Here is a 13,977-nt window from a genome sequence, read left to right on the forward strand (position 1 = left end):
TTTCACCACAATAAAATAATGTGTTGTGTGACATGTAGAATTTTAATTTTATTTTCCCCTCACATATAATAATGCATTTCTCATTGTCTATTTTTTAACTTCCAAGACTCTTCACTGATTTTATCTTGAAGGTTCTAATCTTAATTAGAAGGTTCTAATCTTAATTAGAACCTAATTTATATTGGTTTGGAACAGGAGTCCTCTGAGCTAAAAATCAGTCTCAAGGCCATTTCTAAAAGGCACACACTACCTAATGAGACAACAATGTTAAACATACTGATATCTCTTCTTTATGACCTCAGAACACTAACATATTTTCATATAGGCAGCTAAATAAGTTTCAGGTGGTAATGATTTTCAGCCATTAGTGACCTGGACTGAATATGAACTTGTGACCTGTATGTGTACTCTGGATTTTAATCATAACTGTAAAGCCCCTCAGATCAAGTCTTTCTCTCTTTCATTTTGCCATTCTTTTTTTACAAAGAGGAGTTTAGTCTTATATTCTGATTCCTTATTCTATGGCCAAGTGGACCTAAGCCACTGTCTTATATGAGATATAATTTTAAATTATTTTTTCTTATCTTTCCTGATAATAGGCTATATCAGGAATCAAATAATAATAGCGGTCATGACTGAGGATTGGGCTGAAAAATAGTGAGCACTTACATAGCACTTTATGTACTCAAAGAGCTGTACAAACATTATCTAAAAAAAAAAAAAAAAAAGTTTCTCATTAGGAAATCTGTTCACATGTACTCTAACGAGACAAACAACCATGCAAAGATGCATGACAAATTACTTAAATCGTTCTCCTTTGCAAAGGGAATTGTGCCTGAAATGTAGTTCGTCTATTCACAATAGAATGTTTGTTTCTTTTTCATTAGTAGAGTGAATAGACATCATTCAAGGTGTCTCTTCAGGGTGGGTGAATGTGTTTTGTAAAAAAATAACTTTGGATTTTATGACAAATATTCTGCATGGCATTATTATTACGTGAATTAGCAAAGGAAACTTCAGCTTTAGCATTTAGCAGTGTGTGGTAAAGAATTTTAATTTCCTTATTTTAAAGGTTAAGTGTTCCTTCAAGCCTACTTGTTAGCATTTTCAAACAGAATAAACAGGGAACTTCCTCTATGAAAACTACTAGTTCATTTTATAAATATTTTAATGGAAATATGTTGCTTTCACATTCCTATCCCTAAGTGAGCAGTCAAGAATGAATATAAACAACTTATTTTTATAAACGATGGAGATTTTTCAATTCTAAGCATTTTTTTTAATTGAATGTAGCATTCAAGAAAACCTTGAGCAAATATATAAATCATTGGTCAAGATTGCTGAAGATTGATGAGGAAAATTTTACTCCTAAATTATTTATTAAAGCTCCATACTCATCAGCTCTCAAAGGCTGACAGAATGGTACTACTCATATACAATACAAAGAAAAGGTGTCTTGGTTTTGAAAGACAATTGTCTGCCAGGGGAAAATAGAGCCTCCCTTGGAATGGAGAATGTAAATCCCCTTCCCTCCAATTATTATAATTTTGCAATTAGGGGCTTTCAGGCATAAGAGTAGCAGTTCTTTACTAGGAATATTAAAAATAAAAAGGAAAATACAGATGTAGTAGTACAAAAATAAAAACAAGCAAGGAAGCAAAAAAGGATCCTGGAAAAAACCCTGATACAGTCAGGGATATGACCTGGCACCCTGGTGTTCAGGGTGTTGGAAGAAGTCCAAATAAGTCCTCCTGGTGTAACAGATGCGGTTCTGTGGAGTAGAGTTGGTCCTGTAGAAAATCCAGTGGTGGTGAGATGGGTCCAATCTTCCTCCAGGGATCCAGTGGACAAACAGGATACCTTCTCCTTCAGTACCAGTTTTTATCTAGCTAGGAACAGTGGCTCCTCCCCCACTGTGTGGAGCATCTCACAATGGGATGATGGAATGTGTCATGTCATTGGTGAGCCCTAATGGCCCATTATCAGAAGATGTCCCCCTGGAGGATGGAGGGGTGATGAAAGAGATAAGAAACACTGCCCCACCTGGATTTAATGGCTGGGTTATTATCAGGAGGCATCCTCCCCATTCCCCCCTGGAGGAGCAAGAGGAGGACAAAACCTCTCCCAAAAAACAAGCTTTCAACAGATGAAATAGAATACACATTTCTAGGTTATATAATCCACTACAAGGGACAATATGTATATCCATAAACATTTTAAATAATCTTTGGAAATCAATGTTCTTATCCTTCTTATGTGACAGTCCCTTCTTCTGACAGGTAGGGCCACTCAGACTTTTGAGAAGCCAAGTTTATTTTGATAGATAAAATACTGCTGAGTGACACACTGCAATTAAAATCATGACAGAAGCATGACAGCAATTTTTTTACAAGTCTACTTCTCTGGATAATCGTGGACTCTCAGTAAATGTTGATGAAATGGGCAGAAGGACCACTGGAGCTCTTTCCCTAGAAGATGTCATTACCCTTGCTGAACTTCCAAGCCTTTCCACCCGTTCAGTGGTTATACTTAGAAGCACTTGACCCCTTGCTTTCTCATCCAAGTCCCGTAATTTCCTTACTGGCATGGTATTTTGATATTTTCCTTCCTTCTTTTACACTGCTTCTTCCTAGAAGGTAAGAGCTGTCTGCATAAACAGAATCAAAACACAGCCTTTGTATTCAACTGGAAATACATGGGAAAGTAAAACACTACGATCCTGCACATTTTGGACCACATCTGCACAGCTTGGTATTGACAGTTACCCCTCACACCACCCATTCTACTGCACAATTTGTTACAAAACATTTCACACATTGCTTCATGGAAGTGAGCAAACTCTCTTTGCACAACAGTGTTGGTTCAAAGTGCAGAAGGAAATCCACAGCACTATCTTCACTTGATCACACGTGTGAACTGGGACTTTGCTAAAGACTTAGGATGCTAAAATGCCTCACAATCATTGCCTTTATTTTCCTCATTAAAAGCAAACAAGTGAAGATGCACACACAATATTAATCCAAAAGAATTATTAAATAGAAGAGCTTAATGCAGCAATTTATTTATTCTGGTGAGTGATTTTTATTCTTTACCAGCTTGAAAATGTCATTAAGAAACACTTACTTGTTTAAAAATTGAGCTGACCCCACAAAGACAATATAGAATACAGGTTTCGCAGATTTAAGGTCTGTATTATATTTACACATATTATGTGAAAATATGTCCTCTTTAACTTTAGGCAAAATTTAGGGAATGGGGCATAAGAAAAAAAATAACACCACCTTTTTAATAAAATTTTCAAAAAATTCTTTTCTTTAGCAACTTTTAAACTGTTTTGTTTGTGTTTTTTGTTTTTGCTTATATTTCTCATATATGAGCACATGTGATTGCAGCAACTATGTGTGACAAGCCAGAACTTTAATTTTCTCTTAAAAATACAGACTAACTTGTCTTTTCAGTTTTTACACAATACAACCTTGGAAAACAGGCTCAAGATTTTGAATGACAGCTGAAAGGAAAACTTGTGGGGTATGATCACTCATAAAAGTTCAAATAATCTTCCTTTTGAACAAAAGTACCGTACGATGCAAGTAGCAGATGCTTTGTAAATATGCCCTTTTTTTTCAGTTCTAAACTATAATCTATGAAATGAAGGACAATTCATTCCCAGGGAAGTTAAAAATTCATTTATATCAATCACAACCCCATTGAAATAAAACAAATCTTAAGAGACAAGAAATCAAATAACTCAGTATGAAATAACAAATCTAAATCAGGAGGTGACACTGAGGAAATAAAAAAAAAATACTAGTAAAATATTTCAGAAGCAGAAAAGGTTTGCAGGTGAACAAATATAGTCTCAGGAAAGCTGCCAAACATTCAGAAGTGAAATAAAAATTGACTAAATTTGAAGCAATTACAAAATTCAAGTGACTTTTTCTTTTCAGATGAAAATTAATGTTGAAACTCCCAGAGATAATCTGAATAAGAGTAGTAGGACTGTAAGATAAAACTTTTCAAGGACTCATTCTTGCAATGCAATAAAGAGAAATCCATAACTTATGTTCAGAAACTTCACACCAAACATTACTTCCTTACTGATCAGAATTTGACCATTTGAAAATAAAGGCAAATTTTGTTCCAGTACAGCTTATTTTTCTCTAGATTTCAACTTCATAAGCCTCCTTGTTTGACTTCATATTTGCCCTTGTTGACCTCCAGTTTTTAGTAATTTTTCTGAGCCTGTATTTACTTATCTGATGCTTGCTTCATTTGTATTCTCAGTCCTTTTCTTGTCACCTCTTAGTTTAATTTATTTTTTCCTAAGCATTTGTCTGATTAACTATAGAATAGAATCACAGAATGTTTGGGGTTGGAAGAGACCTTAGTTCTAACCTTCCTGCTGTGGACAGGGATACCTTCCATTAGACCAGGTATCTCAGACCCCCATCTAACCTAGCCTTGAACAATTAGAGGTGTGGAGCATCCACAACTTACCTGAACAACCTTTTCCAGTGCCCTTCCACCTTCACAGTTAAGAATGTCTTCCTAATAGCTAATCCTAACCTACCCACGTTCAGTTTTAGGCCACCCCCCTTTGTCCTATCACTACAGGCTTCTTGCAAAAATTCCCTCTCTTGCCCTCTCATAATCCCCTTTGAGGTACTGGAAGGCTCCTCTAAGGTCAGCCCAGAGCCTTCTCTTCTCCTGGATGAACAGCCCCAACTCTCTCAGCCTGTCTTAGTAGTAGTACTTTTCCAGCCCTCTGATCATCTTTGTGACCTCCTCTGGACTTATCCTATGTATGCTGGTGGCCGCAGAGCTGGATGCAACACTCCAGGAGATGCAGCACTCTCAGGAGAGCAAAGTAGAGGGGTAGGATCAGTTTCCTTGTCCTGCTGGCCACACTGCTTTGAATGCATCCCAGGATATGGCTGGCTTTCTGCACTACAAGCTCACTTTGTTGGGTCATAAATTTCTCATCAATCAACACCCCAAAGTCCTTCTCCTCAGGGCTCCCTCTAATCCATTTTCCACCCAGCCGATATTTGTGTTAAGGATTTCCCTGATCCAGGTGCAGGACTGTATGCTTTGCCCTGTTGAACTCCATGATGTTCACTTGGACTTGCCTGGCAAGGTCCCTCTGGATGGAAGCCTTGCCTCCAGTATGTCCACCACATCGCACAGTTTGGTGTCGCGGACAAACTTGATGAGGTTGCACAGAATCCTACTGTCCATTTCACTGACAAAGTTATTAAACAGGATTACTTGTCTGGAAATGTAGTGTACCTCATTCTGTTCTTTCTGGGCAGGATATTCAGTTTTCTCCTTCATTTCATGAGAGAGAAGGCTGTACTGCTGAAAAACCTTGTCAGCATGAGCATGAAGGATGTTTATGCCCTTCATATCAACCATTTGTTAAAGCATTTCAGCTACTGCAGTGAGGTTTTTGTTGGAGCACATAAGACATCAAGGAGTTTATGCTTACTTATTGCATCATGTGGGGTTTAATGAATTGCTCTGTGCAGGACTTGTGAGAGAGCCTGGGACATTGTGTACTATAAGCAGAGTGATGTATATTTCACTTCTATAATTCCTTATATACAAATCAAAGAAAGGTATTCAACATTTATTTTTAGGAAGTATTAGGACAACTAAAGACTGATTAAAAGTTTGTAAGTGTGCTTTCTGAGTGTCCTGTCTAATAGCAGTACACCAAAAACAACGAGAATTTCTGTTCAATTTTTTTTTTAATTTTAATGTCATTATTTTCAGACAGTACTCTATGTGAAAATGTCTTTAGAAACATATCCAGCTTTGCATTTGTGTTCTGAGGAGAAAAAGTAGATAAAATTATTAAATTGTGGGTTTGCTTATATCTGATATAATATTTTTTTCCCACTGAATACATTTTGTGGCAAGAAATTTCATTACATATGTCAGAATATTTTAAGTAAGATTGGTCAATCCTGAATCAGAATGGTTCAGAAACTTTTTAAAATCTACCCACATAAAGTTCCTGAATTCAAGTAAGTGATTCAAGGGAAAACATTGAATGAGATCTTAGAAGGAATCTGGGAATGCTGTTGTCCTAGGGTAACTTTATGATGCCTGTATCCCCAATCGTCTGTTCTGTTTGTGCTGTACATTGAGTCCTGTGCCTTTAAGACTGGTTCTAAGAGCAAGGAGAAGCGCGGAGTTTGTTTTGAGAAAACTGCCCGACTCCTCCACATTCTTCTGCGGACGGCGTGTCTGGCGGAGGCTTGGAGAGACTGCAGGACAGAGATTTTTTTTTTCCTTTGCTTTTAGTTAGTTTCAGCTAGCTAGGGCAGAGAATTTCCCTGGACTGTTTTTTTTTTCCTTTTCCTTGGAACTGTTTAAACCTGCTCTGGACTGAAAACCCAGGGGAGCACTGGGGGCTGCACCTGCGGCCCACCGGGGCCTGGACCTCGGCATTTTCCAGCAGCGCCGGAGGGACTGGGACTGGAGACGCTGAGAGAGAGCCGAGCTACACCCACGGCAAGGACTTTCTCAGTTTGCCATCTCACTCCAGAACAAGAGGTTTTATTGTTTCATATTATTCATTCTTTATACTTGTATGCACTTCATTTGTTTAGTAAAATAGTTTTTTCCACTTTTCTCCAAAGAGGGTTTTGGTTTTTTTCCGGACCGGTTGGAGGGAGGGGCCACGTGGGTTTGCTTCCTTAGAGGGATCCTATACAGGGGTTTTCTCCCAAATTTGTCCCAAACCAGGACAGCTGTAGATTGTGATTCAGGTGCTGTGCAATGGGTTGAGAGCTCAGCTGTTCCATTATTAATTGAAACTTAATAACTACTTCATATTCAATCTATCTTCAAGCCATACCATTCTATTAGTTGATTATGATAAAGTTTTCTTATATATACTTTAGACAAAAGGCAGATATCTTTCAGTCATCTCCAGCTAGAAATGAACTTTGATGACAAAACCCAATGTTAAAACAAAACAAACACCACCACCCCTCAAAAAGACAAACATTTAGTACACCTGCCCTATGTATATTATTGTTCTGTGGTTCTCCTAACTTTTAAATTAATATGTCTCTTTTTAATTTTTGTACTACCATATTTAGAAAGTTGTTTTGCCCTGACTCTTGAACTGTAGAACTATAAGACTTTAAAAAATGTAGTCAAGAAAAATTATTATGCACTTCATGAAATGGCTTGTCTCTTCAGAATTTCAGAATATGAGGGGCATCTTGCTCTTTTATATAGAACTCTTTTTGGAATAGATGTTAATTTAATCTTTTCCTGATATTCTCTTGCAACAGGTTGAGGTAAGAGTAGATGTGATACGTGGTAAATAAATGTTACTTTGCCCCTAAAGCAGTGCCTGTCATAGGAATACTTTTTACAAACATTCATTAAGTTCCTGAAACATAATGATATTATAATAATTTTACCAGAAAGAGAGAAAGAGGTCAAATGGAAATTCTTCTACTTTTTATGTTGTTCCCCATGTATATATTTCCCTCCTCTCCCTCTCTCTTTTTTTTTTTTTTTTTTTTTTTAATTGTTTTCAGAGTTAACATTGGTAATTAATTTTATTTTGGTCACATAAATGGTCCTATGATTGTCCTCTGAATTTACTCAACTCTGAAGTCTCAGAACTTCAAAGTACTTGAAGAGGCCTGTACATCCAGCTGGTCACTGGTGCTACTGAAATCTACTTGCCAGCCTATTTCTTTGAGATGTTTGGCTTTCTTATGTATTTTATTCTAGTTCTTTATCTTGCTTCATAATGCATCACAAAAATCCCAGGACAGAATAAATTACTAAACAAGAAGCAGGGATATACTTGCAGCTGGGAATATGTATTAGGAAAACTGCTGATAGAGATTAAAGTTTCTATGAGATTAGTCTTCAAAAAGAGCCTCTCAAAACTGTGGATTAGCTAATACATAGGGGATAAAAAGTGTGATTTTTTTTTGCCATGTTCTTTCCTAGCAATACTGAAATTTATACTGGGATCTGAATCTGACTTCCCCTGAAAAAATAATATTATACCAATAAATGACAATTTCAATTACAAATACTCTTTTAATTCCAGGCCATATTGAAAAGCAGACTGATCTGGTGCTTATTGCCCAGTCATACAGATTTCCCACATAGTACTGGGAAATTCTATCTCTTTGAAAGATTTGATCTTCTACTAACATAAGAGAAGCCTATTTTCTTTTTGAAGGAAATAAATAACTTTTTCTTGGATAGAAGATGTTTTTCACACCTTCAATCAAGCAGTAGATATCCTCCAAATGAAAAAAACACAACAAAAACAAACAAAAAACCCAAACAAAAACAAAACAACAACAAACAACAACAACAACAACCAAACAAACCAACCCCACACCACCAAAAACCTTTGTGTGCTTATGGAAACATTGTGACTGTCCTCCACCTTTGCACTTTTACATCAGAAACAGATACTGTTATAGAAACATGGAGGGAGTCTTCAGGGAAGGGTTGCCATACAGAGGGGCCTTGCCAGCCTGTAGAAGTGGATCAATACGAGCCTCATAAATACAACAAGGCCAAGTAGAAAGTCCTCAATGTGAGCTGGAAATTTGAATTTTCATCTTAGAAAGGCAGTCACAACCTGGGCTGCATCAAAATAAATGTGGCGAGTGGCAGATCAAGAGAGGTGATTTTTCCTCTCCACTCCACCCCACTGTCATGAGACTCCACCTAGAGTACTGCACCCCCCTCTAGACTCAACAGTGCAAGCAAGTCATCCTGGGGCAGGCTCAGAGAAAGGTCACAAAAATGATCTGAAGGAGGGAACACATCTCCTGTGAAGAGAGGCTGAGATTACTGGGGATGTTCAGCCTGGAGAGGAAACCTTATAGAAGCCTTCCAATATACAAAAAGTTCTAAAAGAAAGGTGGAGAGAAACTTTTGTTATAAAGGCCTTCAGCGACAAGAGAAGGAACAATGGTTTTAAACTGGAAGAGGGATAATTAAATTGAACATAGGCAGGAAATATTTTATGATGAGAGAAGTTGTGGCTGACACACCACTATAAGTGTTCAGGGTTGAATAGGGCTTTTAGCAGCCTGACCTAGTGAACTGTGTCACTGTCCACAGCAAGGGACTCGGAGTAGATCTTTAAAGGTTGCTTCAAACCCCAAACTTTTTTATGGTTCTATAAGAACATAAGCAAATATTTGAAAACAGATGTAGGAATCATGAAGTTAAACACAGCACAATCAAAACAGCTGGAGTTTCAGAAAATTTGAGCACAGAATTTCAAATGCGCGTGCAAATGAAATTCCCATTAAGTTGATGTACATATGAGGACTTGGGTGGGAGATCTCTTACACCATGTACTTGTGTGGGTCAGTACCTAGCATTTTTAGGTCATTGTATGGAGTTTAGTCTTCCAGCACTAAAGGGAATCTGGGGGCTGTAATGAAGGGATATTTCAACTATTAAGGAAAGTATGCACCAAGACCAAGGTACTAGTTCCAAAAAACAACTATTTGCAGTAGTAGGCAGGGAGATGGTGATGCTTTTGGGGTGGTTTTTTTTTTTTTTTTTTTTTTTTTTTTTTTTTTTTAACCTCTACAGCTTTGTGTCTGCATGGGGCCATCTGAGTCTTAAAGCTCATCAAGCTGGAGGTATCACAAATCCAGTCTAAGGAACTACCAATCAAGATTTCCAGGGCAGCTACTTGATCTTGAAATTCCTAAAGTCCACATAATTTTGACTGAAGAATTTAAATATTTATTAAGGGGAGTTGTTCTTTTGGGGGGTTGTGTGCATGTGGGGGGATTGTGGGGTGTAAGTCTTATTTGTTGGTTTGTTTAAGTTAGATCTGTTTGTCAAAGCATGGCTCAGGAATAAGAATTTGTGAGTGTTTTCCAGCTCACTCCTTTTCTGTTTAAATGCCTCCCAGGCCAACATACAACAGTAGCATAGTAATAGCAAGTTTTAAAAGGAACATAGGTTTTGGTAGTTTCAAAATTACTATTACAGCAGGGGGAGAGGTAGCTCAGTATCCCTTGCAGAACTTTTAAATCAATAGCTTGCATAATGTTACTTGTACTACCAGAGATTTCCTCCTTTATGATGGGTAAAAATATATTATATACATTCAAAATTTTTTATAAGTGGCATTTGTTCAAATTTTTGAAATGCAATACAGTATTTTTTTTTTTAAATTATTCTCCTACCTAAATACTTTCTGTGTATTTACTGACTGCCATTTCAAGCAAGATTCTGTTTGATATTCATCTAACTAGAGCTCACACTGAAAATTATGTCTTTCATAGACACACCATGAAATCACCATTTTACCCTTAAGACTGCATTGGGATGCAGTCTATTAAGTTTCCACAATCCTAGCAGGTTTTTTTTAGTGTGGCTACCCATCTAAATCAAAATAATCAGAATGAAGTCTCAAGGAGTGATCGCCGGATACGATGTAATGAGAGAACAAGTCAAGAGACTACCTTTTATTTGAATTCTTTGAACAATTCTTTTGCTGTGAAGCATAACACCTAAAGCTGTCTCATCTCACTTTCCTAATTAGTAGTATGGAGTGGAGCATCAGTATGATAGCCTGCTACTCCTGTGTCACAAGCACAGTGCACTATCACAGTTCCAATCACATGGATTGACAAATGTTATCTTGTCTAGTGGCAGATCTACAAACCAGAAAATTTGAGCATCTACAGATTAAATTCTGAAAGAGAATTCAAGTTACAATGCTTTATGTATCTCTGTGTTTGCAGCGTATAAGCCTTTTTACGGTGTTTTTTATAATTCTGTTATAACACTTATTTGTATGCAGAGTGACAATATTAACAGTTTAAATATTTTGGTGAGAGAAAAGGAAGTTGATGAAAATTTTACACCTAGAAGGAATATTCAATATTTTTTCATTGCATCAGTGTCAGAAGATTGATAAAGCTTTTTCTTCTGGCTCAGCCACTTTACTAGGTTTAAATTTACCTCAGGATATGGAAAGTATGTAAAACAAACCTTTTGTATTTTTATGTAGTAATCAAAATATTCTACCCTTGAGAGATACTCTTCTTCTAAAGGGATGAGCTGGAAATTACTTCTCTTTACAGTACAGAAAAATTGCAGAGGAAGGTTGATAGAATATATTTTGCTTATTCTGCTGAACTCTAAGCTTCATATAACTAATAAACCTTTAAAAAATGAAAGATAAAACATTGATTACTGACTCAAATAATCAAAATACAGAGAAAAAAGATCCCATTTCTAAAACTGGGATCATACATCTGGATTTTTTTTCTTTTAATTGTGTTGGTTCTGTTCAATGACTGAATCTACCCAACAAGAGCTGTGGGAACATTGTGGAGGGAAACTAAACACTTGATTTGAGAAATTAATGTGGTTGTTTTAAGTAATTTTATTTTCTCAGTAGCTGATATTGATTGTATTTCTATTTTTGTTTAATAGATATGACAAAAAGGTCTACCTCTTCTCTAGGTTCTGTAATATTACTTTGAAAGTATTTTTGTTAACATTCAATAATTTTAAAAATGCCTGGCTATTCTTGTGTTTTAACAATGTCTTTATTAGTGAATATGATTTCCCATTTGTGAATACAGGGCTTCCTTTTAGTGGCAATAATGCTGATTATTTCTAATTATTAATATATTAAAATGAGGTGTTTTTTTTTTTTTTCCAATAAAGCTGCTTAAAAGTGTTGGTGGTTTTGTTTCTGCAAATAAGGATTTGTTTCTGCAAATAAGGATTTGTTGTTCTTGTTCTAGGAGGATCTTTTGCTCCCATGCCATTGCCCAAGCCTTAAACATATATTGTCACAGAAGAAAAACATACGAATTTCTAGAGAGTGTCCATTAATTTCAAGCTTTATCCAGAAGAGTAAAAAGTGAGAGAAACAAGAAGGGAACAAAAATGTCTACAAAAACCACACTCATTCATTTTTATTTTCCTGCCTCTTATCTGTGGCAATTAGTTGACAGCCATTATTGAAATGAGAGAATCTTAGAGAGAATAAAAATGTCAGAACTCATAAGCATGTTATAGAGTTAAGAGAAGAAAACAAAATATAGCTGGTGAGGAATTTGCTTACATTTCATCACAGAAGTCTAGAAAATAGTCTCCGTTATCTATGACCACACTATCATAAACCTGTGCTTGTCTCACACATTATCTTTACCAAAGAACGTTTCTATTTCATTCAAAATATATATAAAGCTTAGAGTAATAAGGCAGAAGCAAATGTTGTTGCCTATCAAGTAACAGAAGATTACAGAAAATACTGATTCTGTGGTATGATTACTGAGAAAGGAAAACATAGTAGCTTGAACATAGAATTATAGTTTTCAAGATAAAGTCTGGAAATTTAATGTTTGTTAGATATTTGCAGGAGATATTTCAGTCTTTGTTTCTGCTTTTGCTTTCTTAAGATCACCCTTCCTATCACTGTGAGGTCCTGAAACCCTTATTGTGACAAAAAGTAAAATGTCTGCATTTGCTTTATGACTGTGGGCAATAACACATGCTCTTTTCTTCAGTAATATCTTGAGGAAAAGCAACATTTTTTCTATGACCATTTTTAAAGATTGCAAAATTCTGATGGAAGATCAAAGTGAGATTATTATGCAAGGTCATACTAAAATGGTCTTTTTATTCTACTATTTCCCAGAGTTCATTCAAGAAAGAAGGAAGAATAGCAGTGAAGAAACATCAATACAGGAATAAGAATATAATTGAACAACTGTTTAATTGAACTTACCTGTACTTAGAGGACCTGTGAAGAAAAGTTTATTGCAATGCAGCATATAGGTAATATGCTTTTTTTGTCTTCAGCCTTCATGAATCATTTGTATACAGAAAGCAGCTTACTCTAGGATATGTTAGAAAAATTGATAAAGGAAACTAAAGGGGACAGGGGATGAGAGGAAGAAAAGAAAGTACAAGGTCATGGAAGATTTACCTAGCTAGAATGAGATCAATATAATTTTTGTAACTTATTATCCTGACCCCAAAAGACGGTACAAAAATCAACAATGTATTGAAATAACTACACCTTCCTCAGCAAGATTTATGAGACAAAGGGGAAAGAGAAGAAGATAGCTCCTATATCGCCAAAGATATCAAATCTTCATTAATGTTGTGAAAACAAGATAATTTATATTTATTTTCAGTGAGCTAGAAAAATCCAATAGATGCATAAGCTCAGCAATAAATGTTTGCTGTAACACCATGCAGAGCATATAATTTTTAAGTGATATCTTCCCCCACCAGATATAATTAATGCAGCCTGGTTTAGGCGCAGTGGTAGAACAGTATTTTAAATTTCGTTCCTTTCTTCTGCATTTGTAGCTGACCTTTACTCTTGTATTTCAAAACTAGTGGCATACACAAGACTTGTCTTTAAAATATCTAAGAAAACTGGACTACCACTTGAGAAAATAATGAAGGTGGGAAAAGAGACAAAAAACCAATCAAAGACCTAGAGGTTACAGGCCACTAGAAATATGGATATATGTATACATATGAAAAGGCTGTTAAAAAGAGTAGATTTAAGTTTATTAAGAAAGTTGATTTAGGTTTAAGAAAAAATTATCAGAAATATCATATGTGTATTATGGAACAAATCTACATCATGTATTTTGCAAAAGGATTATCAACATCTTTAAGAAAAATCTTTGCATTTGAAGATCCATTATATAACTTAGTTATTCTTTTCTACACATATCCAGAATTTACTTAAATTATCGTTCTTATATGAAATATTATTCCTGTGTCATTCTTGATGAAGTGACTCTGGAATAAGTCCAGGATATGAGCCAAACATTTTCTATGCTTCCTTCACTCACATAAAAATGATCTCCAGTCATTTTGCTATTCAGTTACACTGTAAGTAGAGAGGGGAGCAGAACAAAAAGGTGACACAGAACATCCTATAAAGTACCAGACCTACATTTTATGAGA

The sequence above is a fragment of the Hirundo rustica genome, chromosome 2, assembly GCF_015227805.2.
Source record: "Hirundo rustica isolate bHirRus1 chromosome 2, bHirRus1.pri.v3, whole genome shotgun sequence".
Classification (NCBI taxonomy): domain Eukaryota; kingdom Metazoa; phylum Chordata; class Aves; order Passeriformes; family Hirundinidae; genus Hirundo; species Hirundo rustica.